At 42.3% G+C, this 27,315-nt stretch overlaps 2 long non-coding RNA genes across 5 annotated transcripts in view; one reads left to right on the top strand and one right to left on the bottom strand.

Moving 5' to 3' along the window:
* Nucleotides 1-18,344, top strand: part of LOC138741123 (uncharacterized) — a 53,223-nt gene extending 34,879 nt beyond the window's left edge. The window contains exon 4 of the long non-coding RNA XR_011343341.1: nt 18,155-18,344. This is a non-coding gene — a long non-coding RNA (uncharacterized lncRNA). The remainder of the gene's footprint in view (nt 1-18,154) is intronic.
* LOC138741124 (uncharacterized) overlaps nt 1-27,312 on the bottom strand; it is an 85,029-nt gene extending 57,717 nt beyond the window's left edge. For all 4 annotated transcript variants that reach the window (XR_011343342.1, XR_011343343.1, XR_011343345.1 and 1 more), the window contains exons 1-2: nt 27,236-27,312; nt 18,096-18,297 (exon numbers count right to left, since the gene is read on the bottom strand). This is a non-coding gene — a long non-coding RNA (uncharacterized lncRNA). The remainder of the gene's footprint in view (nt 1-18,095; nt 18,298-27,235) is intronic.
* Nucleotides 27,313-27,315: the final 3 nt, after the last annotated feature.

Here is a 27,315-nt window from a genome sequence, read left to right as displayed (position 1 = left end):
CTTCATGATATTTTATTATGCATATTATGCACTAGTACTAAGAACAACATTATACATATTAGTGTAGTCGTACTTCTCTAGTTGCTCAATCAATGCAAATGCCAAGCATTTGCAAAAAGCACGTGCAAGTCTGATCCTGAGGTCTGCGGCGTCTACCTCCTGCTGCAGAGCTCGGCTCATCATGCATATATTTACAAACTACTACCACCAAAAAGGCACCCCACTCCGAATCATGGGTCATCTACCGGCACCACCTACGGCTCCTAGAACGCTTCCACCAGCGTTGTCTCCGCTCCATCCTCAACATCCATTGGAGCGCTCACACCCCTAACGTCGAGGTACTCGAGATGGCAGAGGTCGACAGCATCGAGTCCACGCTGCTGAAGATCCAGCTGCGCTGGATGGGTCACGTCTCCAGAATGGAGGACCATCGCCTTCCCAAGATCGTATTATATGGCGAGCTCTCCACTGGCCACCGTGACAGAGGTGCACCAAAGAAAAGGTACAAGGACTGCCTAAAGAAATCTCTTGGTGCCTGCCACATTGACCACCGCCAGTGGGCTGATAACGCCTCAAACCGTGCATCTTGGCGCCTCACAGTTTGGCGGGCAGCAGCCTCCTTTGAAGAAGACCGCAGAGCCCACCTCACTGACAAAAGGCAAAGGAGGAAAAACCCAACACCCAACCCCAACCAACCAATTTTCCCTTGCAACCGCTGCAATCGTGTCTGCCTGTCCCGCATCGGACTGGTCAGCCACAAACGAGCCTGCAGCTGACGTGGACTTTTTACCCCCTCCATAAATCTTCGTCCGCGAAGCCAAGCCAAAGAAGACTACCACCAAAAAGGCACCCCACTACCAGCCCAACCCCTCCCCCCCCATGCACCCTTCTCCACAGTGGCCTATTGCCACATGGGACGTTGACAGTGTAAGCAGTGTGGATAAGAGAACTATGTTGGAAGGTGCTCCATTATTGGCTTCTGGTCAAGGCAGGATCTTTCTGTGTCACATGTATTTAGATCAGAGGTACTCAACCGTTATTTTTCCACTCACATCCCACCTTAAATAATCCCTTTCTAATCACTGAGCACTGATTCTATGGCATTGGATGTCACAGATGCTCTATGTTTAGTAAGGGGATTGTTTAAGGTAGCATGTGAGTGGACAAATGTTGAGAACCACTGAGTTAGATAAACTCTTGAAATGAAATGGAAGACCTTACAGTGCAGAAATTGGTCTTCAGACAGCATGAAGATAGTGGGTCAAAGAGTCTTCCCTGTGGCATGGTTTGAGTTGAGGATCCTTTGTGCTGGGGGGGGTGGGGGGGCGTGTTGACTGGGATCAGAGATTCTTGGCTTGTCATGGTGGATCCAAGCAGAGTGACCAACAAGCCATGGATCAAGGTGAGTGGCTGATGAGCAGGCAGGGAGAGGGAACACAGGCAGTCCAGCTGCCTCTAAAAAGTTGGAGGGGCCTCGTGGCTCGGTCAGCATCCACGGAGAACAATGGCATCAACGAGAGAGTGAGGATGAGGGGAGGAGAGCAGGGAGTGTGCATTTAGAATTAATTCACCCATTCTCTCCAAAATGAACAGTGAAATTGCAATACTAACACAAAAGAGAGGTAAAGCATAGAACAGCTTTAAAGATTGAAACTGTCATGACCCATATCCGCACAAAATCATCTTATGTTGAGAGTGGGTATAAGCTTAAATTTAAATCTTCCATTTAAAACATACAAGCATTGGAACTAAAACGACTTAAGTCATTCCCCCCCCCCCACAATTTTCTTCCAAAATTAAATTTACCATCACAGCACACTGATTTGTCATTAAGTTTACAAGGTCTGGAAACATTCTACTAAATCAGCCAACAAGCTGTGGCACACGTGTGTGTGTGTGTGTGTGTGTGTGTGTGTGTGTGTGTGTGTGTGTGTGTGTGTGTGTGTGTGTGTGTGTGTGTGTGTGCGCGTGCGTTGTGTAAGGTAAAACATCATGAGATGGGAATGTGTAGGGAGTTACCCTGTACAGGGCAGTAACAAGAAGGGGAGGTGTCCTTGTACTCCTGTTAGGTAAAACATCATGAGATGGGACCGGAGAAGGAGTCACCCAGTACTAAGGAGTAACAGAATGCATCCTTGTACTTACAAGATAAGAGAGACATTGATGGATTGAGAGGCAGGAAGCTAGCAGGGAAAGGATAGCAACAGTTTAAGAGAGACATTGATGGATTGAGAGGCAGGAAGCTAGCAGGGAAAGGATAGCAACAGTTTTAGTCATTGGACAAGTAATGATATGATGATGTTCTAAGCATGTATCCAAGGGTATAAAGAATCACCATTTTGCTGATAACGGCAGAATGCATTCTCCGGCTAACATCGTTAGTCGCAAGTGTTACAATCCGGTAATAAAGAACAAAGAACCCTGATTTCGACTCAGCCTGGTGTTTGTCTCACTCATTCATGAACAAAGCAGACCTAACAATTGGGGCATGGCCTGTGAATGCCCCTTCCCCATGACGCTGACCATGGGGAGGCCTTACTAAAACTCAGCCGAGGAGCCCAGATGGTAGTTAATCTGCCACTGGGCATGGGTATAAATCCTGATATCACAACTCTGGAGGTCCTGTCCTTCAACCTGGTGCCTAACTGCTGGCTCTCCTCACACTTCCTATCTATGTCAGTGGTCCCTTGATGGACAATTACATCTAGCTCTCTCCTGAGAATGCCATGAACTTGATCTGAGATATTTTGCACCCTGGAACCAGCGAGGCAATGTACCATCTGGGATACTCGATCTCTTTTACATAACCTCTTATATGTCCCCCTAACCATGTAATCCCCTCTCACTACAACTCGCCTCTTCTCCCTTCCCTCTTAGCCACAAGGCCAAACTCTGTGCCAGAGACCTGACCACTGGGGCTTGAGCCTGGTACAACAGTATCCAAAATGGTATAAGTGTATTTGAAGGGAATGGCCACAGGGGTTTCCTGCACTGACTTTCGGTTCCCTTTCCCTCTCCTGAATGTCACCCATCTATCTTCCTCCTACCTTGTATGTATGACAGTGTTCCATTAACTCTCATCTATCACTCCCTCTGCCTCTCAAGTGATCCAGAGTTCATCCAACTCCGGCTCCAGTTCCCTAACTCAGTTTGCTAGATGCACTTCTCATAGATGAAGTCGTCAGGGGTGCTGTTGGCTTCCCTAACAATCTACATCGTGCAAGAGGAGCATGTTCCTGTTCTGGCTGCCATTCCCACTATCTATGAAATAGGACACAAAAAGTTAGAAAAAACATGTCCTTATTTGCCTCAACTCTGGTGCCTTCACCTCAACTCCTGCACCTTCTCTTCAGCCTCTTCGAGCCAAAACCTCTCAAGCCAAATCCTCAAAGTTCCACTCCTACCTTGAGCTACTCGCTCACTAGCTGCTCCTCACTGGCCGTTTCGCTTGTGTTTCCCTCTTTTTATTGGCTAAAACTAATTGGCCAATAGAGAGATTCAAAAGAACACTTACCGATCCTGTTGCCAAATTATCTGGTTGGAATTTGCTTCTCATTCGCAGCTTGTTCTAACAGTTTCAAGTCAAGATTCAAAAGAACACTTACCGATCCTGTTGCCAAATTATCTGGTTGGAATTTGCTTCTCACTCACAGCTTGTTCTAACAGTCTCAAGTCAAGATTTAAAAGAACACTTACCGATCCCACTTCACCATGAATACCGAGCACCTGAACCTTCCTAACTAATGTCCCATGTGGGACCTTGTCATCGGTCTTACTAAAGTCCATATAGTCAACATTCATAGCCTTTCCTTCATCATCTTTCCTGATAACCTCCTTGAAAAACTCTAAGATTGGTTAAACATGACCTACCATGCACAAAGTCATGTTTACTATCCCTATTCAGTCCCTGGCTATCCAAATACTTGTAGATCCAAACTTTCAGAACACCTTCCAATAATTTACCTTCTACTGACATCAGGCTTATTGGCCTATAATTTCCAGGGTTACTTTTGGAGCCTTTTTTTAAACAACAGAACAGCATGAGCTACCCTCCAATCCTCTGGTGCCACATCCATTGCTAAGGATATTTTAAATATTTCTGCCAGAGCCCCTCCAATTTCTGCACTAGCCTCCATCAAGGTCCAAGGGAATATCTTACCAGGCCCTCAGGAGTTATCCATCCTTATATTTGCTCTTCACATAGTTATCCTGTGCTTTGTCCTGAAGGAGAGTCTAACGTCAAAATGTTGACTTAAACCTTTTGCCTTCACAAACTTGCTTGATCCATTTTTTCTTCAAGCTTGCCATATCCAAAAGCCTCAAACTCCATTCTACATACTCAACTGTCCACACTCACTCCCAGCCTGGCACTGGTAGCCCATCCAACACCCTCCCCTATTCCATTCACTCCACTCTCAAGAAAAACCTATTTTGCCAGGAGTGCATCCCTTTGGGCTCATGTGCCCTCCATGCATACAGGACTTCAGCTTTTTTACCATTCTCCAATATTCGATTTCTTTATTTCCTCCAGGAGCCTACTGAACCCATCGTCACCATCCTCTCAACCTTTTCTTTGCCGTTTCAATAACTTTCATCCTCCTCTCCTTACTAAACCCACCTCCTCAGAGCTACACACAAACACACACTGTAATCCCAAGAACAACTATTTTCTAGACTGCTCATAAAAATGGAGTCACTGAAATAAAAATCTCTGCAATCATTCAAGAACAATTAGATTGTTTTATCTCTATTCTGCAGGCATCTGAAGCAAGTTGGCCAAATGCAATTCCCTCACTCCGTATTTATTTCTACTAAACTCGATTAATTAGATTTGCCCAATATTTGTGTTGCTCCAAATTTCAATGCAATTAAGTTTTGATCTAACTAAATTTGCATTGAATAAGCAGGTCGGCTCTCTACATCCTTGATATCATTTCTGAGTGTTTCCTCCATTTACAACTTACTAGTGCCCTCAAGAGGCCACTGATGGGGAAGCAATTTACCTCGACAAATTGTGAGCTCCGCTCACAATTTTAAAACCATTTATCATAAATCTTATAAAACTTACAAACTGACTGGTGTTAATTGACAAATTTTCCAACTATTATAACTCAAATAAGCTAAAATGCTGGCAAGATGAACCTCTATATTCCTCGTACAATAATGAGGAAATGTTACATTCAGAAATGCCATCTTACATACAATCTTCAGAGACCACACAATATTATGAAAAAAAATTCAGGGAGTTCTAAAATATTGTTACATGCTAAATGTTTATGATGGCTTATGAAACTAATTTGAAGTTTTAATGGGATTGGCACTTCAGTGCTTGAGTAGTGCATATTGCAAAGCTATACTGCATTCATCCATATTAGGGGCATCCTTGTGAATTTAAATTTCTGGGCATGCAGCAATGGCATCATTTAACATGCAATACATATTTGATACTCCTCTTGTTGACATGCACACTTCAATCAAGAGTGGCCTTGAATGGCAGAGGTGACACCAATAGGAGAGAAAATTTCCTTGTTTGATCCAGTAGCTTTTAAAGAGATTGTTTGCAACATACTGTGCCACTAGTTGATGAGTAGTATGTCGTCATTTTTAAAGAAATAGTAATTTCTATTAAGAAGTTCCACTCCAATTCTTGACCTTGTAAAGAATGCCTCCAACTTCAATTATCCTTAATTCAAGCATAATAAATAAATAGATAAAAATAAATACAAATTTAACATTTAAAATCATAAAAATAAATACTCTCTGATGTAACATATAAATGTTTGATGAAGATGGGAGCATTTATTCAGCCAGTAGAGTGCCTTGGCCGTGCCTTGTTCATAGCAGCTGTTTGAATAAAGTTGTGTTTGAATAAAATGGAGTCGTCAAAGATGAAGAGTTGTTTAATGTCACTCACCGTTGGAGTAACTCTCTTGAATTGTCTCATCGCTGCTTAGTAAAAGTCTTTATTAGTATATTATTAAATATATCAGTAAGGCTTTATCTGTAAACTTGGAGGAGTGGGTTAATTATGATGTTATTGTTAGTCTTTAAGGTGACTCCTTGGATTGGGAGGAACCTACAGATGCAGCGATGGCTAAATGTTTTCAAAAAATGTGATTGAATTAAAGTAAAATGCAAGTGAAGTTTGTTCAGTGTAAGTACAGTATAGTATTTTTGTATTTTAAACTATTTATTATTCTTTCTTTCTTTCTTTGGCTTGGCTTCGCGGACGAAGATTTATGGAGGGGTAATGTCCATGTCAGCTGCAGGCTCGTTTGTGGCTGACAAGTCCGATGCGGGACAGGCAGACACGGTTGCAAGGGAAAATTGGTTGGTTGGGGTTGAGTGTTGGGTTTTTCCTCCTTTGTCTTTTGTCAGTGAAGTGAGCTCTGCGGTCTTCTTCAAAGGAGGTTGCTGCCCGCCGAACTGTGAGGTGCCAAGATGCACGGTTGGAGGCGATATCAGCCCACTGGCGGTGGTCAATGTGGCAGGCACCAAGAGATTTCTTTAGGCAGTCCTTGCACCTCTTCTTTGGTGCACCTCTGTCATGGTGGCCAGTGGAGAGCTCGCCATATAACACGATCTTGGGAAGGTGATGGTCCTCCATTCTGGAGACGTGACCTACCCAGCGCAGTTGGATCTTCAGCAGCGTGGATTCGATGCTGTCGGCCTCTGCCATCTCGAGTACTTCGATTTTGGAGATGAAGTCGCTCCAATGAATGTTGAGGATGGAGCGGAGACAACGCTGGTGAAGCATTCTAGGAGCCGTAGGTGATGCCGGTAGAGGACCCATGATTCGGAGCCGAACAGGAGTGTGGGTATTTATTATTAATGCAGGTGTATTAGTTAACATTGTAAAAGTGAGTCACAAGCAAATGGAAAACTTGCTTATCTGGCATCTACCATCCCTGTAGTCACCAGATACCAAGGATTTTACTGTACTGCTTTGATAATGCAACACTACCAGTGACAAAGACCCTTCCAAGCATTTATTGCACATCCTATTAGCTCTAAGAAAGTTCAGTGAGTCCAATTACTGAACCACTATAGTTCTTCTGGTAAAAAGTTCTCCCACAATCAGGTTGTAAAGTTCCACAATTTAAATCAAAAGGCACTTTCAACCTGGGAAAACATGCGTCTGTAAAGGTGGAGGTTCTTTGCCCTTACGCCTAAAGACATACCTTTCTGAATTGGCTGTGGCCGGCTCCGAGGCGCCGATTCCAACCTTTCTCAGGGAAGGATAATTAAAGGAGCATTGCCCTCCGCCGCCTGACTTGAATGTACAGCTGCTCCAAGCGGCTGGTTAGGGACAGGCTGATAATGCAGTCAGCCCGCGACCCATCTCCCCATTCACACCTCTCCCTCTATGACCTCCTCAAGGCAGGGGCAGCAGGCAGGAGCCATTGGAGCAGTGGGGGCCATCAGCGGGGTTGAGCAGAAGGTGTCGAGGGCAGCCGGTGTAGGCTGTGAAAGCCTCACCAGGCCGCTTCAGCCTTCAGGGCTGCTATCTGTGGCTTAAAATGCGGCAGAGCAATGGCCATCTTCCCTACCTATAATCCGCCATGCCGCTGGAACTGTTCTGGCAACCAGCGGCGTGGCGGATTATGGGTAGGGAAGACAGCCATTGCTCTGATGTGTATCTGTGTTTTTATGACAAGTGACACTATGGCACAGGTCACCCAGCGTCCATAGGCTCCAGAGGGTGCTCCGAAGTGCTTCTCGATATGAATGGGATGATGGAGCAATCTTTTAGGGCTGCTGTCTGAAAGATGTTTTAAGTTTTAGATCCTCTCTTGTAGCTGGCCTCCAGGGGAAGCCTGACATGAAATGGCCTAAAGGGTGATGAGAAGCAATAATATACCCAAGTCAGCAATATGTGAGGTTAGGTCACGAAACTGTGCTACAAGTGTTCCCATCTGCTTGATGCCACAGTCCGTGTAGAATCCAGATTTTGCAACTTTGGGATGTAAACTAGGTAATTAACAAAAATGCATTTTAGAGGTGGCACACACTCTAGTCACTATGGATTTAATATTTTAGGTAATAAAGGGGTATCAAATTTGTATGCATACTTTTAGCAAAGTTAAAGACTGATCTTTGAACTAGAGTTTAACAAAACGGACTCCAGGAATTTTACAAGAGTGCCCTCTAGTTAAAAAAAGCATAGCTTGCAAGTCTATGTAGAGCAATGAAACCATGAAGAGGAAAAGATGAGAACGTGAAAAAAGTAATCTAAGCAACATTCTAAAAGATTATTTCCATTAATTGCAATTGTACCTTCGTATTTATCATAACAGGGGCAACAAAATCCTGTCTTTCCTCATACAATAATTATCAACTGTTAGCATTGATCCTCAATTTAAAATATTCCAAAATTACAGATGAGAAAATTGCAATTTTTTTTACAGAACTGTAGAGCAGAGAATAATAAATACCTAAATGTTACTTTATCCACAGCTGCTATCTGACAACAAGTGTTTCCAACATTTTCTGGGTTTTTAAATTCCAGACCTGTGGCTGCAGCACATTAATAATATCACAACTTTTAAGTATCTTCAATTTATAATATTTATGAATCACTAATTTAATGCATCACAGAATTGATGGTTTCGCTTGCTCTGGAGTACAGTTTTAAATTGGCCCTGAATCAGATTCAGCAAATCCCTGAAATGCAGATTTAGCACACTCTGGAATTGCAGTTTAGATATGCTTTCGATTGCAGGTTTATCATGTGTAGAAATGATTTTAAAATGGGTGCTCAGCACAATCCAGAATCATAAGAGCAGCCAATTCTAGAAACACATTTAGTGAGTCTCAGAATCAGATGATGATTGAATTACTAGGTAGCACAGTCCATAAAGCCTTTAATTTGCATTACTACTTGAATCTCAGATATAGTGTTAAATTAATTTATATATTTCCAATAGGAAAAAGTTTAAATCAATACAAACTGATCTATTTTCTATATATGAGTTTACTGTTTCTTTAACACAAATAGGCATAGAACAGGACAGTACAGAAAATGCCCTTTGGTGCTATCATAATCTGTGCAGAAATCAGGATAGCCAATCCAACTAAAATTCTGTGGCTTACACTTTATCAAGATTCTCCTCTATCCCTTCATATTCATGTGTCTATCGAGCAGCTTCTTAAATGCTACCATTGGTTCTGGTTTCACCATTACCCCTGGCAGCTCATTCCTGGACCCATCACTCTCTAGGTAAATTATTTGCTCCACATATTACCCTTAAACTTCCTCCCCCTTGATTTAAACTCATGTCCTCCAGAGTGTGACACGGTTACCCTGGGAAAATTATTCTGACTGTTCACCCATCAATACCTCACATGATTTTCTAACTCTTTATCAGGTCTCCACTCAGCTGCCCAATGCTCAAGGGAAAACAATCCAAGTTTGTCCAATCTCTCCGCAAAGCTTATATCCTTTAAACCAGGTAACATCCTGGTAAACCTCTTCTGTACCCTTCAAAAAGCCCACAACCTTCATGTATTAGTCTGTCCAGAATTGCACACAGTATTCCAAGCACGGTCTAATCAAAATTATATATATTGGCAATATGACTTACTTTTATGTACTTGTTTGGGGGAGAGTCTAATAGGACAAGAGGGCACTACTTCAGGATTGAAGAAATGCATAAGAATTTCTTCAGTCAGAGGGTGGTAAAACTGTAAAATTTGTTGCAGTTGTGGAGGTCAGGTAATTGGGTGTACTTAAGGTAGAGATTGATATGCCAGGACATGAAAGGTTATGGGGAGAAGGCCAGGCAAAGGGGCTGTGGGAAAATGGATCAGCTCATGATTAAATGGCATGGCAACTTCAATGGGCTATTTCTGCTCCTATGTCTTATGGTCTGTGATAGTATAGATTCTATCACCAATGTGTATATGTACATATGTACAGATGGGAGAGTAGGATGACTGTGATTGGCTGAGAGTGTAGCCACACCTACTGGCAGGTCTTAAAGGATTGCTTCTAGCCAGACCAGGTCATTCTGGACTGGTCGACCTACTTGTGATATGCTCCAGTCTTTTAGTTAATAAATGCCTTGGTTTGGATCAACAAGTCTTTGGTTCTTTCGACATGCATTACATGGTCTTATACTTAATGAAGTCAAGTATTCCATACACCTCCTTTACCTTCTATCTATTTGTATGATCAATTTTAATAAGCTATGGACCTGGACCCCCAGATTGCATATCAATGCTTTTAAGAAACCTGCCATTTACTGTTTACATTCCCCTTATATTTGACTTCTCAAACTGGAATTCCTCACACTTTTTCAGATTAAACTCTACCTGTCATTTTTCTGTAACTGATATATATTCTCCTACACTGTCCTCAACATCAATCTCCAAACTTCTGAATCATCTGCAAACTAACTAACCATCCACCTACTTTTTCATCTAAGTAATTTGTAAATTTTTGGGCAGCAGGGTTAGCGTAGTGGTTAGTGCAATGCTCTAAAAGCGCCAGCGATTGGGACGGAGGTTCGAATCACACACTGTCTGTAAGGAGTTTGTACATTCTCCCCGTGTCTGTGTGGGTTTTCCCCAGGGGCTCCGATTTCATCCCACCTTTCAAATGTACCGGGGGTTGTAGGTTAATTCGGTGTAACTGGGCAGCACTGGCTCGTGGGCTGAAAGGCCTTGTTACCAATGTCTAAATTTTTTTTTAATTTAAAATTTAAGTAAACATCATGAACAACAGGGGTCCAAACAACGATCCCTGTAAAATACCATTTGTCACAGAATTCCAGCCTAAAACAGCCTTCCAACACTGCCCTGCCTTCTATAGACTAGTCAATTTCATATCCAATCAACTCAGCTTGGATCTCATGCATCTGCAGCTTCTGAATCAGCCTACCATGAGGGACCTTGTCAAACACCTTATTAAAGACCATGTATACCACATCCTTGGCCCAACATTCATTAATCAAATTTTTCACCTCCTCAAAAATAGTCAATCAAATTGAGATTTGCTCCGCTCCTCACAAAGCCATGTTGAATGTCCCTAATCTAGTAATGAATATGTGATAAATCCTATCCCAAAATATCTGTTCAATACTTTCCCTACCACTTTTGTGATTCTGACTAGCCCATTATTTCTTGGATTATCCTTTTTACCCTTCTTGAACAAAGATACATTAACCACTAATGATTATAAACATTAAATGACAAACCATTAGCTGCAAAGATCTTTGTCAAGGCCCCAGCAACCTCCACCTTGAATAATCAGAGATATATCTCATCAGACCTAGGGGATTTATTCACCTTAATGCTACCCCCAAAAAACCCACCACCACCTTTTTCGTGATCTGAAAATGCCCTAATACATGAGCATTCTCCACAATCCGCTCCCAATAAATGTCCATGTCCTTCTCCTTGGAAAACACTGATGTAAAGTACTTATTTAATTCCTCACCCATTTCTTCTGATTCCAAGCATAATTTCCCTCCTTTGTCCTTGAGTAGTCTATCCTCTCACAAATCATCCTCTTTCATGCAAGTACAAGATGCTTTGGGATTTTCTTTTATTCAGCCCTCCAAAGACCCTTTTGGCTATCCAAATACACTGCTTGAGTTTTACTACAATATTTATATTCATCCACAGGGCCCTGTCTGATTGTAGATTCCTGAATCTTACATATGCCTCCTTTTACTTTTGGACTAAGTTCAAGACCTCTCTCATCATACAAGGTTGTTTTACATTGCCATCCCTCTCCTTCCTTTGCACTGGAATGGCTATTTTGGACTCTAATAAGTTGGTCCTCAAACAACTCCTGCATGTCAGTTATGGGCTTTCCCACAAAAAGCAGTTTAATTCATTTATTTATTTTTGCCTTCAGTGATGGGAATAGATTTCTTATGAACTTGGTTTGATTGTTTAGTAAATATAGACCTCCAAACAGTCACTGCAAGAATCTTTGAAAAGTGAAAGTCATTATAAGACCATAAGATACACAGTACCCTCCAGATGTTTGGGACAAATATACTTTTGTCCTTTATTTGCCCATTTTCCATAGTTTTAAATTTGTAATGAAAAAATTCACATGTAATTAAAATGCATGATGCACCATCAATTACTCAAAAGAAACCAATAGTCTTTTTATTCACTTAAGGACTAAGGCACATCCACATTGTTCAATTGTCCTGCACTGAGAAGGGGGCTGTGGAACAGTCACCTTTATACAGGAGGCTGTGGGGAGGGAGCACAAGTACAAATGGTCAATATGTATGCCTGACCAGGCAATTACATGCAACAATGGCTTACCATATTCACCCCTTGTTTTTAAAGAGTCCAGCAAGGTGAAGTGGAACTTGAAAAGTTACAATTCAAAGCCACAAGTTCAGTCTTTCAGGTGGTCTGGTCGTCGCTGGGACTGTCATAGTATCGGTTGCAGCTGCGGTATAGCAGTGGCGTACTGGATAGTCTTGGGCACCTGTATGTACTCATCAGTGTTCTGCTGGTGAGTAGGCACCGATCAGTCAGGTGGGCCACAAGCAGGGAATGGGATCAGGCCCATCATGTGTGTTCGACGGTGAGGGAGGGGGTGTGGTCTCCAAGGACCCTGAGGGAGCCAAGCCCAGAGATGGTGTCTTCATGTCTGTCAGGGTATGCCACGTATGCATATTGGGGGTTGGGATGGATGAGGTGGGCTCTTTCGACCAGAGGGTCAGATTTATGTCTCCTCACATACTTCCAGAGTAGGACACGCCCTGGGGATCTCAGCCATACCAGTAGTGTCCCTGTCACAGATTTTCTAGTAAAGGAAAACATACATTCATGCAGTGTGGCATTTGCGGCAGTACAAAGCAGGGACATAATAGAATGGAGTGCCTCCAAGAGGACCTCTTGCCTCTTGCCAGCAAAAAACTGGGAGGCCCTTAGACCGCAAGGCTAAGAGGACAGCCTTCCAAACTGTAGCATTCTCCCTCTCCACTTGCCTGTTACCCTAGGAGTTATAATTAATGGTCCTGCTCGTGACAATGCCCCTGGCCAACAGGTACTGGCTCAGCTCATCACTCATAAAGGAAGGCTCCCAGTCACTGTGAATATAACTGGGGAAGCCAAACAGAGTGAAAAGGCTACATATGGCTTTGATGACTGTGGCAGCAGTCATGTCCAAGGAGGGGATGGCAAATGGAAAACGGGAGTATTTATCAATGATGCTAAGAAAATACACATTGCGGTCAGTGGAGAGCAGGAGTCCTTTAAAATCAACATTGAGTTGCTCAAAGGGGTGGGTGGCTTTAATTAACTGTGCCCTATCTGGCCGGTAGAAATCAGGCTTGCACTCAGCGCAGACCTGGCAGTTCTATGTCATAGACCTGATCTCATCGATGGAGTATGACAAGTTGCGTGCTTTGACAAAATGAAAAACCTAGTAATTTTGGGGTGACAGAAATCATTGTGGAGATTTTGCAGCTGGTCGATCTGTGCGCTGGCACAGGTCCCGCGGGACAGGGTGTCTGACGGCTCATTAAGTTTCCCTGGCCGGTACAAAATATTGTATTTGTAGGTGGAAGGTTCAATCCTCCACCTCAGTATTTTGTCATTTTGATTTTACCCCACTGCTGATTGTTAAACATGAACGCAACTATGTGCTGATCAGTCAGCAGGGTGAATCTCTTACCAGCACCACTGCTGCACTGCCTCAACAACAGCTAGGGCCTCTTTCTTGACGGAGGAGTGTAAAATCTCGGGACCATGATACATTAAAAAATGCGACCGGCCTGCCTGCCTGGTTAAAGGTGGCTGCAACAGCAAACTCTGACGCATCGCTTTCCACCCGAAATAGGGTGGATTCATCCACAGCATGCATTGTGGCCTTGGTGATATCTGCCTTAATGTGGCTGAAGGCTGCACGAGCCTCCGCAACCAGGGGGAAGGATGTGGATTTGATGAGGGGGTGGGCCTTGTCCCATTATTGGGGACTTATTGAGCATAATAGGAAAAGAATCCAAGGCACCTCTTTAGGACCTTGAGGCTGTGTAGAAGGGGAAGATCCAGGAGCAGCTGCATGCAGTCAGGTTCCTGACCGATGACTCCATTCTCCACAGCACAGCCAGGGATGGCCAGATGGGTTGTGTGAAACATGCATTTAACCTTATTTTATGTAAGGTTAAGTAGCTTGGCTTTTTTGAGAAATTTGTGAAGATTGGCATCATGGTCCTGCAGGTCATGGCTGCAGATGGTGACGTTATCGAGGTATGAGAAAGTGGCCTACAATTCGTACTGTTCCATCCCCTGCTGGAAAACCGAGATGCTGTTCGTAACAATGAAGGGAACCCGCAGGAAGTTGTAGAGGCAGCCATCCACCTCAAAAGCAGTATGCTAGTGATCCTCTGGGCAGATAGGGAGCTGGTGGTATGCCGACTTCAGGTCAATGGTCGAAAAGACCTGATACTGGGCAATTTATTTTACCATTGTAGGAGGTATGCATCCAATTGTGTGTATCTGTTTATGATATGTCGATAACAATCCTATTCTTTTTCCTGTTCCGAACTACTGCTACCTACGCTCTCCAAGGACTGGTGCTGGCTTCAATAATCCCCTCCTTGAGTAAGCACTGTACCTCTGTCTGGATTAAGGCCCTGACACGAGCACTGTACCCCCTAATTTTAGAGGTGACGAGTTTACAGTCGGGAGTGAGGTTGAAGAATAAGCAACTCATCACTTGGCCATTTACCTGAATATCCATCATCGACCTGGCACATTGATGTGAGTCGAGTGTGATGGAGGCCAGTGTCAGACCGCTGCACATTGCTGCTGTGGATGGCAGCAGTGTCCAGATGGCAGCCCCTCAGAGACTGCAATTGGCGCTGCTGGATCCCAAAAATGGCACCCATGATGGCAGTCTCCATGGCCCGCATGTGGTTCTGCTGTGTCCCAAAAATGGTGGCTCCCATGGATCACACATGTCCAGGATGGCAGCCCCCATGATCTGCACATGGTGCTGCTAGGAAGAGATTTTGACTTGCACACTTTGGTGTAGTGCCCCTTCTTCCCACAGCTGGAACAAGTTGAATCCTTTGCTGGGCAGCCCAGGCTGGTGCTTGCCCAGGCAGCAGAAGTAGCACTTTGGGTGCTCCTGTAGCACCACAGCTGTGGTCAGGTTGCCACCGGAGTTGGGAAAAAATGGCAGGAGGTGATCACAGAGCACTGCTGCCATGGTCATTAGCATAGCAAAGGAGTGGCAGTGCGTTCCAAGTTGGCAACACCTGCGTTAACCATGAGGCAGCTGCATTGTTGGTTGAGTTGGTCACCATGGTCTGGAGAGCCACCTCCAGTGTACCTACCAGCTCAATTGCTCTCCCCAGACTGCGCTCCCTTTGCTCCAGGAGTCTCTGCTGGACATAGTTCAACCTGGTCCCTGCAGTGTAGGCATTTCGAATTAGGTCCTCTGTGTACTCTGCGGTGGACACGGCCTTGCATTCACAGGCCCTGCAAAAAGCTCGCAGGGCCCGATGATATTCGACGTTAGACTCATCAAGTCATTGTTTGCAGGTGTCTGGCGTAGACAACATTGACCTTATACAGGTACTGTCCTTTGAGTATGTCCATGGCTTCCTGGTATGATGTAGCATCATTGATCATGGAATATATGAGGGTGCCAAACCGGGAGTGAAACACTTGTAGTTTATCTGATTGAACAACAGTAGAGGAAGCCTGCAGAAATACTTCAAAAAAAGCACAGTCAGAGCTCAAAGTTGATGGATGCCTCAGGCGAGTGAGGATTGATCTCCAGCTTTTCTGGCTTCAGGACCTGCTCCATTGTTAAAAGAAACTTTAAGTGAATCAAATTGATGCACCATCAATTACTCAAAAGACTATTGTTGAGAAACCAATAGGCTTTTATTCACTTAAGAACAAAGGCACATCCATACTGTTCGATTCTCCTGCAGTGAGGAGGGGACTGTGGGGAGGGCCCACAGATACAATTGGCCAATAGGTGTGCCTGACCAGACAATTATATTCAACAGTGGGTTGTACAATGCACATTATAAGATTTTATTCAAGGTTCCTTAGAATACCAATACCTGAGCTCACCAGTATGCTTTTTCTTCTTAATGGTGTCCCAAATAGTTGATTGTGGTAATCCTAAGGTTTGAATGACGTCTCTTACTGTTTTATTCTGGTTTTTCAGCCTCATAAAGACTTCTTTGACTTTCACTGGCACAACCTGTGTTGTGTCCTCATGTTGAAATATAACAACTGTAGACTCAAAAGTGATCAAAAGCTTAAAAGTAAGCCTAGCTCTCTTACACCTGCACCAATGAAGCAATTAAATATGAGTAATCACAAATACCTGTAAAGCCAAATGTCACAAACATGATGCCCTGTATTACAAGATTCCATTTTAGGAAAATGGGATTATCACTGTAAGGGATAGTATAAACAGGAGGGACTGAATGGTCACAGTTTAACATTTAACACAAGCACAACAAGAGTCACAGCTCAGCGATAATTCGATATATTGGAAGAACTGAGGAAAGGTTTGTCACAGTCTGTTCCAGATTTGATACATTTGCAAAGGCATTGTGATTTAGTAAAGGGAGAACCATTCTGGCTGCTGAAGAGAAAGCAGTTTTTTGAAGCAGTTCTTGTGGCCAGCCATTTTTGTGGAATTCAGAGCAAAAAAATGCTCTGTGAATGACTGGGCCTTTTTGGTGGATTGAAGGGTGAAAAGGATCTTTTTGGGAAGCAAAGGGCATCATTTTGATTGTGACTAACAGTGGCAGTCACTTGGAGAAACTGCTTCATTTTAAGTGTGACTAGCAGTGAAGTTACTTGGAGAGACTGGTCTTGGAAACTTCATGGAGGCCGCCCAGTTCAAGCCTTGCCTACAAATGGGCCAGCAGTGTTATGACCACAACTCGTGTTGATGGACATTTCTTCAAAGACAATGCAAGGAGAATTCGTGAGTCTGAGCAGCTACAACTCCCATCAGTTCATCATTAATTCTGGGCATCAAATTTCAAAGGCCTACATTTCAACACTGAATTTAAAAGACTGAACTTTGAAGTAACTTTCTAGATTTTGGCCGGGACTGTAATGGCTTGGGTATATCACACAGACATACAAACACATACACTAGACACCTGCGCATAGCTGGGGATAGATTTAGTGTTAAGGGTAGTTTAAAAGTTTAGACTATAGTTCAAGAGTTAAAAATAAAATTAGTGTTTTAAAATTAAACACTGCCTGGTTCATTGTCTATTGCTGTTCGTTACGCACGGTTCATAAACCTGAAATGAGAGAACTATTTATAAAAAATGCTGTAATTTGTACATCATCAACACAAAATGTACCGTATTCAATCAACCTTGAGTAAAATCTGGAATATGCATTTTAATTGTACGTGAATTGTTTGATTACAAATTGAAAACTGTGGAGCACAGGGACAAATAAAGGAAAAATATGTCTTTATCCCAACATTATGGAGGGCATTTTAGGAGGAGAAGTAAGCCATTTAGCCCATCACATCCATTCCACCATCCTACCCAGCCCCACTCCTCTGCCTTCTCACTATAACCTATGATACCCTGACTATTCAGCTGCATTTCAATCTCTGCCTTAAATACACCCAACAATGTGGGCTCCACAGCTACCCGTGAAAGCAAATTTCAGAAGTTCATCACTCTCTGGCTAAGGAAATTCCTCCACACCAGTTTTAAATCAACATCCTTCAGTCCTGTTGTGCCCTCCACTCCAGGACTCACCTACCATGGAAAACAACTTTGATACATCTACTCTGTCCAAGTGTTTCAACATTCAAAATGCTTCTAAAACGGTACCCCCTCATTCTTCTGAACAGGGAGGGACTAATTATTATATTATTTTAGAGTGCCCCAGATGAAGGCAAGCATTCCATACACCTTCCTTAACACCCTATCTTCTTGTGTGTCCACTTTCAATGAGCTATTGACCTTGATGCCAAGATCCTTCTGCATATCCATGTTTTAAAGAGCCATGCCATTAACTTACATTTGACCTCCTACTGCATTACATTATTCTGGAACCACCTGGAGACTAACCATTAGTTTCATTATCCTGGAAAAGTTTCAGGGACTTACCATTAGTTACAAACTCTTGGTGTTATCCAGATATTGACCATTTTATATGTTGCCCATAGGTTGCCCAGAGACTGAACAATTTCCAGGAGTGATCATTAGTTGTATTGTCTTGCCAAAAGATTCGCCATCAGTTTCTTTATTCTGGATGTATTTACCTGAGGATGCTCTACGTCATGGAGCAAACTTCCTCGCCAGTTGAGCACTGGAAACAACATTAAGATCAAATAAATTATACTTTAATTAAATATTCTACTGACTTCAGTTTGTTGTTTGTCAAGGATGTTCAGTGAATACAGCAATATTCTAGTCATGATCGACCACAGATGTTTGCTGATTTCAAACTGGGATGAGCTGTCAATCAGAGAGTTGATGATGCTTCAGTCCTGGATAAACATCCTTCCCTGGTGTAAACAACAGCTGGTTAATCAAATTGACTTCTTTTTCTTGAGATGCACTCCTTAAATCTCACAACTGTGTCAAGGGTCGATTAATTTTTCCCCTCTGTCAACATCTATAGTTTCTGGCATTCTATAAACACCACCGGCTAACCCCATGAGGGATAAATCTTTCAGAATCTTAGTGCCAAGTAAAACTGTATACATTCTAGTGTTGCGCTGGAAAATTCACAGCAACTTCTCCATCTCCAGAAATCAATAAATTGATGTAAATCAGTGCTGCGACCTAGACCAGCAGCAATACCAATGGTATTTTTAAAAAATATTCTTAATTTTTAATAACATAATTTCTCTAATTTAACCCCACTATGCACAAATGACTCCTCTCAGTCCTCTAGCTATTAAATCAAAAGTTCTCTTTGTGTACACAGGTGTTTCTCCATAGCAAACACTATTGTTCCAGTTATTCAATGAAACAGTCAATTCTAATGTTCATTGCTCTGTCTTCCAGACACTGCGTCTATGAAAATGGCCTCTTTATGTATAATTGTGTGTGTCTGTAAGTGTGTTCCTGTCCATCCCACAAAGTAACTTTACTAAGAAATATATATAACTAAAGATTAATAATAACACAATTCCATCACACCTCGTTCCAATGGAAGAAATTTTGAACTTTTTAAAGATCAAAATTTTAAACTGAAATCTATCATTTATCTGATAGATTTTACATTCTTATATTATATAATATAATAGAAATATTGCAGAAACAACATGTAAATTCAACATCTTGAAAGGCAATCAGCAATCACATTATCCTTGCCTTTGAGTTATCATTAAATCATATTCTTCCAAAAATGAATTCAAATTTAACAATAATCTATTTTTATGTTTAATTTTACTCAAAAACACTGATCAGTGTAAACCACAATCAGTCCCATAGCATTGCAAATGTAAAGCTTGAAATGTTGCAAATCCCAGACAAGTGAGAATAATTATTTTGGTGTCAATTGAATTTCTTAAATACATAAGCCACAAGATGTTCAATATTATCACAATAATTTTTTTTGTAGTAGAACAGCTCCTGTCGCTTCATCACTAGGATCAACTGCTAAAGAAAATTGCCTTTCAAAGCCAGGTGACTTAAGCACAGGCTTGTGACATAAAATGGCTTTCAGTTTGTCAAATGCTTCCTGACAAATGTTTGTCCAAATAAATTGTACATTCTTTTTTGAAGGTTAGTCAAAGGATTTGTGATGTCAGCAAAGTTTTTACATAACTTTCTATCATGCCCTACCATTCCTAAATATTTCCTAATAGCTTTCTTACCCATGATTATAGGAAACTCAGAAATCATGTAAACTTTCACCTGGACAGGTGGCAATATTCCTTGACCAACAACATAATGAAGACAAGTAACTGTAGCATAACAACATTCACTTTTAGCTAAATTAACAATAAGGTTTGCTTTTGAAAATTTATTGAACAGTTTCTATAATGCAAACATATGTGCTTCCCAAATGTGAGGCCAAGGCGCAGGATGCACAAGCCAAGAGAGGGCCCTGGAACCTGCTGGATGACCTTACACTGCCTACTCACAGATGTTGGTGGTGAGGGTGCTCATATTTGCCAGCCAAGCTGGAGAAACCAGGCACATAAGTCGGTGACCAGACAATTTTTTTTTCTCTACCCTCCCCTCTGACACTATGGGGCAGCTTCCACAGTACCCTACTTCATCAGAATTAGGAATCAAGATTTATTGGCATGAACAAGTCATTAAATTCAGTGTTTTGCAGCAACATCATAGTGCAAAGATAAATATTAACCATCTTACTGTATTACTATAAAAAATAAAATAACAATAATAAGCTGTAATGCCTTCCACTCCCTGCCATAGCTGGCATGTATCTGTCTCTTTCTTTAGTTTCCTCTGGAATTGTCACTTTGCTTCAGAGATGGCCTGCCGCAAGTTATACCTGGACTTCTTATAAAGATCTCAACCTCTGGCCTTAAATGCCCTTGTTCTCACCCTTAGCAGGTTGCAGATTATCTGATTCATCCATGGCTTCTGGTTGTGGAATACCTGGTATTTGAGCATGGGTACACACTCATCCACACAAGTCTTGATAAAGGCAATGTCACCTGCTACATATTCATTCAAGTCTATGGACGAGTTCTTGAATATGTTCCAGTCCACCGATACAAAGCAGTCCTGCAGACGCTACTTCACCTCCCTCAACCACACCTTTGTCATTTTCACCACTGGTGTTGTGGTCTTCAGTCTCTGTTTACATCCCGGGAGTAGAAGTACAGCCAGGTGATCAGACTTGCTAAAATGCGGTCGTGGTACGGCTTGGTATGCGATTTTCATGATGGTGTAGCATTATTAAATGTGTTGGTTCCCCTGGTCTCGCATGTGACGTGCTGGTGGTAGTCTATATTGTCACTTAAGTGAAATAGTGATTGAATACTGTTTAACATTCTCCTTTGTTTGTCTCCTGTGTGTTAATAAAAGTTACACTCATGTCCAGACTCATGTTGCTGTGAACCCACCGAACATGATACTCTTTCCAATACGACTTTCTGAAAAATCACAGATAAAAGTAACAGAAAATTCTAACTTCACACTTTTATTTCATAAAACCTTAGGATTTTTAAGGTCAGAATCTATTAGATTACTAATTTGAGTATGGCCATTCTGATGACCATTAATTTATTTGTACATTTAACCTGCTGCTTTTATATAAAACTTCAATAAAAAAAATAACTTGGAATGCTTAACTTCATTAATCATAGTGTCTGCAAGAACTTCTGTAATTTCACTTTACTCCCACAGGCTATAAGGAATAAGATCACAGTTCAGTAACTTTATCTTCAGTGGACTCCATAAATCATTTGCCCTCACAGAAATCCTTCCACTCAGCACCAGGCAAAAATGTCAGTTTTATTGCGGCTGAACAACAATGCAGAAAGCTCACTTAATGAAACTGAATTATATAGATCTTAAGAATAAAGTTTTTGTCCAAGTTAAGTCACCTTTATTTATCGTTCATACCATGCTCGCACGGTAAAGATGAGATAGAATTTCTCCGGGACCATGGAGCATATTTACATAAATACAAGTTAGAATAGAAGTTCAACACATTTAAAATATTAATACTTACACATTAGCAGTCCATGGTACCCAATCCCCAAATAATCTGGGAATTCAGGAGTCTGATGACTTAGGGAAAAATGTTATTGCCCAATCTGGACGTAAGGGCCAGAATGCTGCAGTACCTCCTACCAGATGGCAGAAGGGAGAACGGTTTACTTGAGGGGTGTGTGGAATCTTTCACAATGTTTATTGCCTTTCACCTGCATCAAGTGTAGGTCATGGTACGAAGAGAACTCGCAATGATCATTTCTGCTGATTTCACTATCCTCTGCAGAGTCTTGTGGTCCAAGTAGGTACAGCTTCCAAACCAGGCTTTACTGCCAGTTTTGTAACAATGCCAATTTGTGAACATGTAGACTGAAACTTCCATGCAAACAAATGAAGATGAGATTATCACAGTGCTTTCTTCCTCCATTACCCATAATCTTCAACTCACAGAAATCTCTGTTACCCATATCTTGCTGAGTACCAAATCTTGTTCACATCACTATGCATCAGATGACAGGATGCTCTTGATACATCCTTTGTAAAATGTAGTGAGGATGGAGGGTGGGAGATGGACCTTCCTCAGCCTTTGCAGCAAGTAGAGGCTCTGCTGGCCTTTCTTGGCTATGGAGCTTGTGTTCAGGGACCATGTGAGGTTCTCTGCCAAGTGCGCACCAAAGAACTTAATACTCATGATGATCTCAACGGTGGAGCCATCAATGGTCAGTGGAGCATGGTCCCCGGGCCCTCTTGAAATCAAAAACCATCTCTTTTGGTTTTTTTAAAAAATACCCAGATACAGGTTGTTGGCTGTGCACCATTCATTTGCGATTGCACTTCATCTCTGTACACTGACTTGTCATTTTTACTGATCAGGCCCACCATGTTTGTGTCGTCAGCAAACTTGATGATGTGGTTTGAGCTATGTTTAGTGCATAGTTGTGGGTCAGCGGAGTGAATAACAGAGGACTCAGCATGCAGCCCTGGGGGCCTCGTATTCAGTGTGATGGTCTTGGAAATGCTGTTACCGATCCAAATTGTCTGAGGTCTCCCCAATAGGAAGGCAAGAATTGAATTGCAGAGGGAGGTGTTTAGACCAGCAGGCTCTACTTCCACATCAGGTACTGTGGTATGATTGTGTTGAATCTTGAGTTGAAGTCACTAAACAGCATTTGAACATATGAGTCCTTGTTTTCCTGATGGGTGACGACTAGATGGAGGCAGTGGTGATGGCATCATCCATAGAGTGGTTGGGTCTGTATGCAAACTACAGGGGGTCTACTGATGGGGGCAGCAGGAGCTTAATGTGCCCCACAGTTGTTGTTGAACTCAATTAATTAAAGGAGAATAGCACAATAGTGGTGTGATGTGCTGACTAGTAATCTTGAGACTAGGTCAGGGGTGGCCAAACTTCCTTAGCATAAGAGCCACATCTGATAAACTTCAGAAGTTTGAGAGCTGCAGGACATGAAAAAATACTACATTGTGGAGGCCCCTCGCAGCCCCTCGGGGCGCCTCACAAAATGAAAGATGACAGCAACGATCAGCGAGCAGCATGAGGCCTGCAGTGCTGCCCTCCAATTGGCCATAACGAAAGGAGCTTAACTGGCCTATCAAGGAAAGCAGATCACAAATGCACCAATCAATGCTAAGGGGGTTTTGACCACACCCCTCATCTTGAAAATAAAAGCAGGGCTGTGAGCCCAATAAAGATCAGTGTTAACTATACTCAACTGAGGGATTTGTGTCATTCTTTCTGGGAAAAGCATATTTTTTCTGAGCTAATCTGCATGCAGCTATAACCTCTGCTGCTCTATAGGCTCTGCAGAGCCATAGCTTGTAGCAGGTAGCCATAACATATATGTTTTTACTCTTCCATGCATATTTTGTTACAAAATTTTTATATTCTGGCAGCTTCCCCATGCAACAGGCGCACCGGCTCACGGAATCGTGGGCAAGTCATTGGGGACCACCTCCAGCCTCTTTTCCCCATCTCCGTTATCTTGCTTCCCCACTGCCAGAGTGTCTAGGCAAACACCCTGCTTCTGGGGCAGACTATGCCTCATCAGAGCTCTTCTAGCCCAGCCCTGGCTTCCTGACCTCTGTGGCTGCTTCCCTTCAGAGGAGCCTCAGCTTTCCCTGACCCTCCAACCATATACCCCATATTGGCTGTTGTGTGGCCCATCCCAAGCAAGAAGAACCCAACTCAGGAGTGTTCTGCTTGTTCCAATCCTCTGCAGGGGCCCTTCCCGTATTCTGAGATTTCCTGTTTTTTGATATTCTGCTTATTCCTTGAAGAAGGGCTCAGGCCCAAAACATCGGCAATATATCATTGTCTCCTATAGATGCTGAAAGACCAGCTAAGTTCTTCCAGCATTTCAGTGTGATTTTACTACAATCACAGTGTCTGCAGTCTTTCATGTTTCACTCTGGTGGTCTACTGCCCACTTCCTCTTCCCCCCGTCAGACTGTGACCATCCTGGGACCCCCTGGTCTGGCTGCAGGGATTCGGATTGTCCTGGGAAGCTTCAGGAGCCCTGGTATCTCCTCCAGCCAACATATTTCCGTGAGCCACACATTACACGTTAAAGAGCTGCATGTGGCTTGCAAGGCATGGTTTGGCGTCCCCTGAACTAGATACATGATTTATAATCTCTCTACTGCAGCTGTGGAATTAACTTAAATTAATTAAATACACCTGCAATTAAAAAAAAGTAGCAGAAGGAGAAGATTGTAAAAATCCATTCTTTGAAGCTATGTCCAATATGTCTGTCACCTCCTGAGTGCTCATTGAAATGACTCATCAAAATGTTGCAATCAGATGACTTGTCATTGATTTAGGGGCCACTTAGTGACACCACAAGCACACCATGTTAAACCTGTAAATTCTTCTTCACATGCATCTGGGGACATGTGACTAAGAAGCTGACTTACAAATGAGACAAGCAGCAAAATAATATTCACAGAACTAAACCCATGTTCCAGCATCAGAATTTCACAATCAAAGTTTATTGTCATTAGCATGTCACAAAGTGCATTGTTTTTGGGCAGCATTACAGTGCTATAAATCACATTTCAAAAATAAATAAATAGAGCAATAAAATACGATAAAGTGAGGTAATGCCTGTGATTCAATGTCCATCCAGAAATCTGATGGCAGAGGTGCTCATCTTCAGGCTCCTGTACCCTTTTTCCTGATGGTAGCAGTGTGAAGAGGGCATGGCCTTGGTGGTGGAGGACCTTAAGGATAGAGGCTGCTTTCTTGAGACACCGTCTCTTGTATATATCCTCAGTGGAGTGAAGACTGGTCCCCATGATGTCATGGCTGAGTTAACAACTTTCTAGAGTTCTTTTCCTGTCCTGTTCAGTGTTGCAACCAGTCAGAATGCTCCATGGTACACCTATAAAATATTTGAGTGACATACCAAATCTCCTCAAACCCTTCATGAAGCATAGGTGTTGGCAAGCCTTCTTCATGATTGCATTGACATGGAGATCCCAGGAGAGATCCTTGGAATCCATCTTCAGATTTTCTGGCTGGATAGACCATGTACAAAGGAGGACATAGGAGTCCTCAGAAATGTTTCTGGATTAAAGATTTTTCATATAGAGCAAAAAAGAGCAAGAAAGTCTAATGCTGATTACGATTCCCAGGTAAGGAATCTGCATTGCTCCATGCTAAAGGGCTCTTGCAAGAACACTAAGACTATAAGTGCAGCCTAAATCATTTCCTGATTTATGAAAGCCTTTCCTCAAGGTATGTCAGCAGTGTGATGGAATATTTTGATTCGGTTGGATGAGCACATCTGCAACAGCTCTGAAAGGCTTGGCACTGTCTAGTAGTGCATAGCACTCTTCTTCCTTTGCACCCACTAGTCTGAATTTAATTCCTTCCACAGCACATGGTAGCTGCAATTTGAAATGCTGACAAAATGCATTGCAGCAATTAACTGAAGTTCCTGTGACAGCATTTCCCATTTCTGACAGAACTACAGAGCATAGCAATTCTTGAAGTATGCTGTTGAAAATATATCACATTCTTTTAACATTGCAGGGGTAAAGTAAAATTCTTAAAACTAATGGAATTATGAAAACTCCATAAACACAAAGATAACACTTCAAAAGTGACATCTTCAGAAAGGCACTTGGGGACAGACTTTGAATACTGGCAAAAAATAGTCAATGAATGTTGTTTGGTGATGAAATTCTGCAGCCTTTACCAAGTGCATACAACTTCAATTCCACATAAACATGTTTGATACTGAAATGCCATCTGCAATAGTTTTGCAAGGCAAACAGCTGTGCTAATAACACAGGAGCAGAATTAGGCCTCTTAGATTTGTTTTACCATTTAATTAAATCATGACTGATCTGCATATTAATCCCAGCTAACAATGTCATCTGTCAATTCGAGAAATTTCAAATGTTGAGGCTTCAAGACAAAAGGTTACTGAAAGATTTGCTTCAGTATACCCCTTCACTACCTGATAGTTCCAGGTTCATTACCTTATTGGCTGTTAGAGAAATGAAAGCTTAATGCATTTTAGCTAAAATGCATTTATGATTCATTGCATCTACTCCTCTTTCCTCCTTCTTTCTTTGATAGAGGCATGGCTGAGGAGCTTGACATCTATCCTTTAATGCTGCCTTCTCCACCAGGATGTACTTCCCATCATTTATTTCCCCTTTAAGTGTCTCTTTCATTTACCCTTCATATGCCATTTAAATTCATTGTTTCATTAATCATCCAAGTTTGATCCCCAGTTTCTCAAATGAGATTTCTCATCTACTTCCATTACTAACCCTCTGAACTGAATAAATTTTTACCCTCGATAATAGCAATCTCCATCTCTTCTCACTTTTGCTCATAATGAGTTCATTGATTCATATTTTTCCTTTAATTTCTTTCCACATATAAACTCTCCTACCCTCAATAATTTCTTCTCTTTGGATTTCATTGCCTTTTTATTAAATTATCCTTCAGATAAAAACTTGGAATTCCTTAATTTTGTTCTTCATTGATATCTCCCTTCTCTCTCTCTCTCAATTTCACTTCTTTATGTGTTCAAACTTGGGAAAACTTACTCTTCCTTCTCTGCACTCCCAAATGCCCAGAGACTCTTGGACAATAGTCAAGGGTTGGCAAAATAAATGCATCCCAAGATCCCACAACATGATGAAGGAGCAAATTCATTTTTTTTTTCTGTTGCAATTCACTGAAATAATAATATCAGAGATCTTTCACAGACCCATTTGAAAGGCAATCGGCGTGAGGAGAGAATCAATTTGTTGTCTCTCCCAAGACGTAAACAAGAAAGTCTGCAGATGCTGAGGCCGAATGCAATACACAAATATGCGAGAGAAACTCAGCAGGTCACAGAGCATCCATTGGAAGTCAAGGGTAGCCTGAAGGTACCTCGAACAAGGGCTCAGGCCGAAACGTCTTACCCTTGTCTTCCTCTGGAAGCTGCGTGACTTAAGTTTCTCCAGCACATTTGTCTATAGCCCATCTCTCCCAACAGGAGTTGGGCCTAATATTAGAATCCACCAAATCACAACGTCGAGGACGTTTTTTAAAGCGCACTGTGCGAACCTCACACTGATACCTGCCGAGGGAGCCCGAAGAAGCGACGCCTGGTCCCGTCGTCACGGTGACAGTCAGCTGACCGTGCGTCGCGCGGAAATC

Source organism: Narcine bancroftii, chromosome 8 (genome assembly GCF_036971445.1).
Source record: "Narcine bancroftii isolate sNarBan1 chromosome 8, sNarBan1.hap1, whole genome shotgun sequence".
Taxonomy (NCBI): domain Eukaryota; kingdom Metazoa; phylum Chordata; class Chondrichthyes; order Torpediniformes; family Narcinidae; genus Narcine; species Narcine bancroftii.
This window is presented reverse-complemented; position numbering and strand designations above follow the sequence as displayed.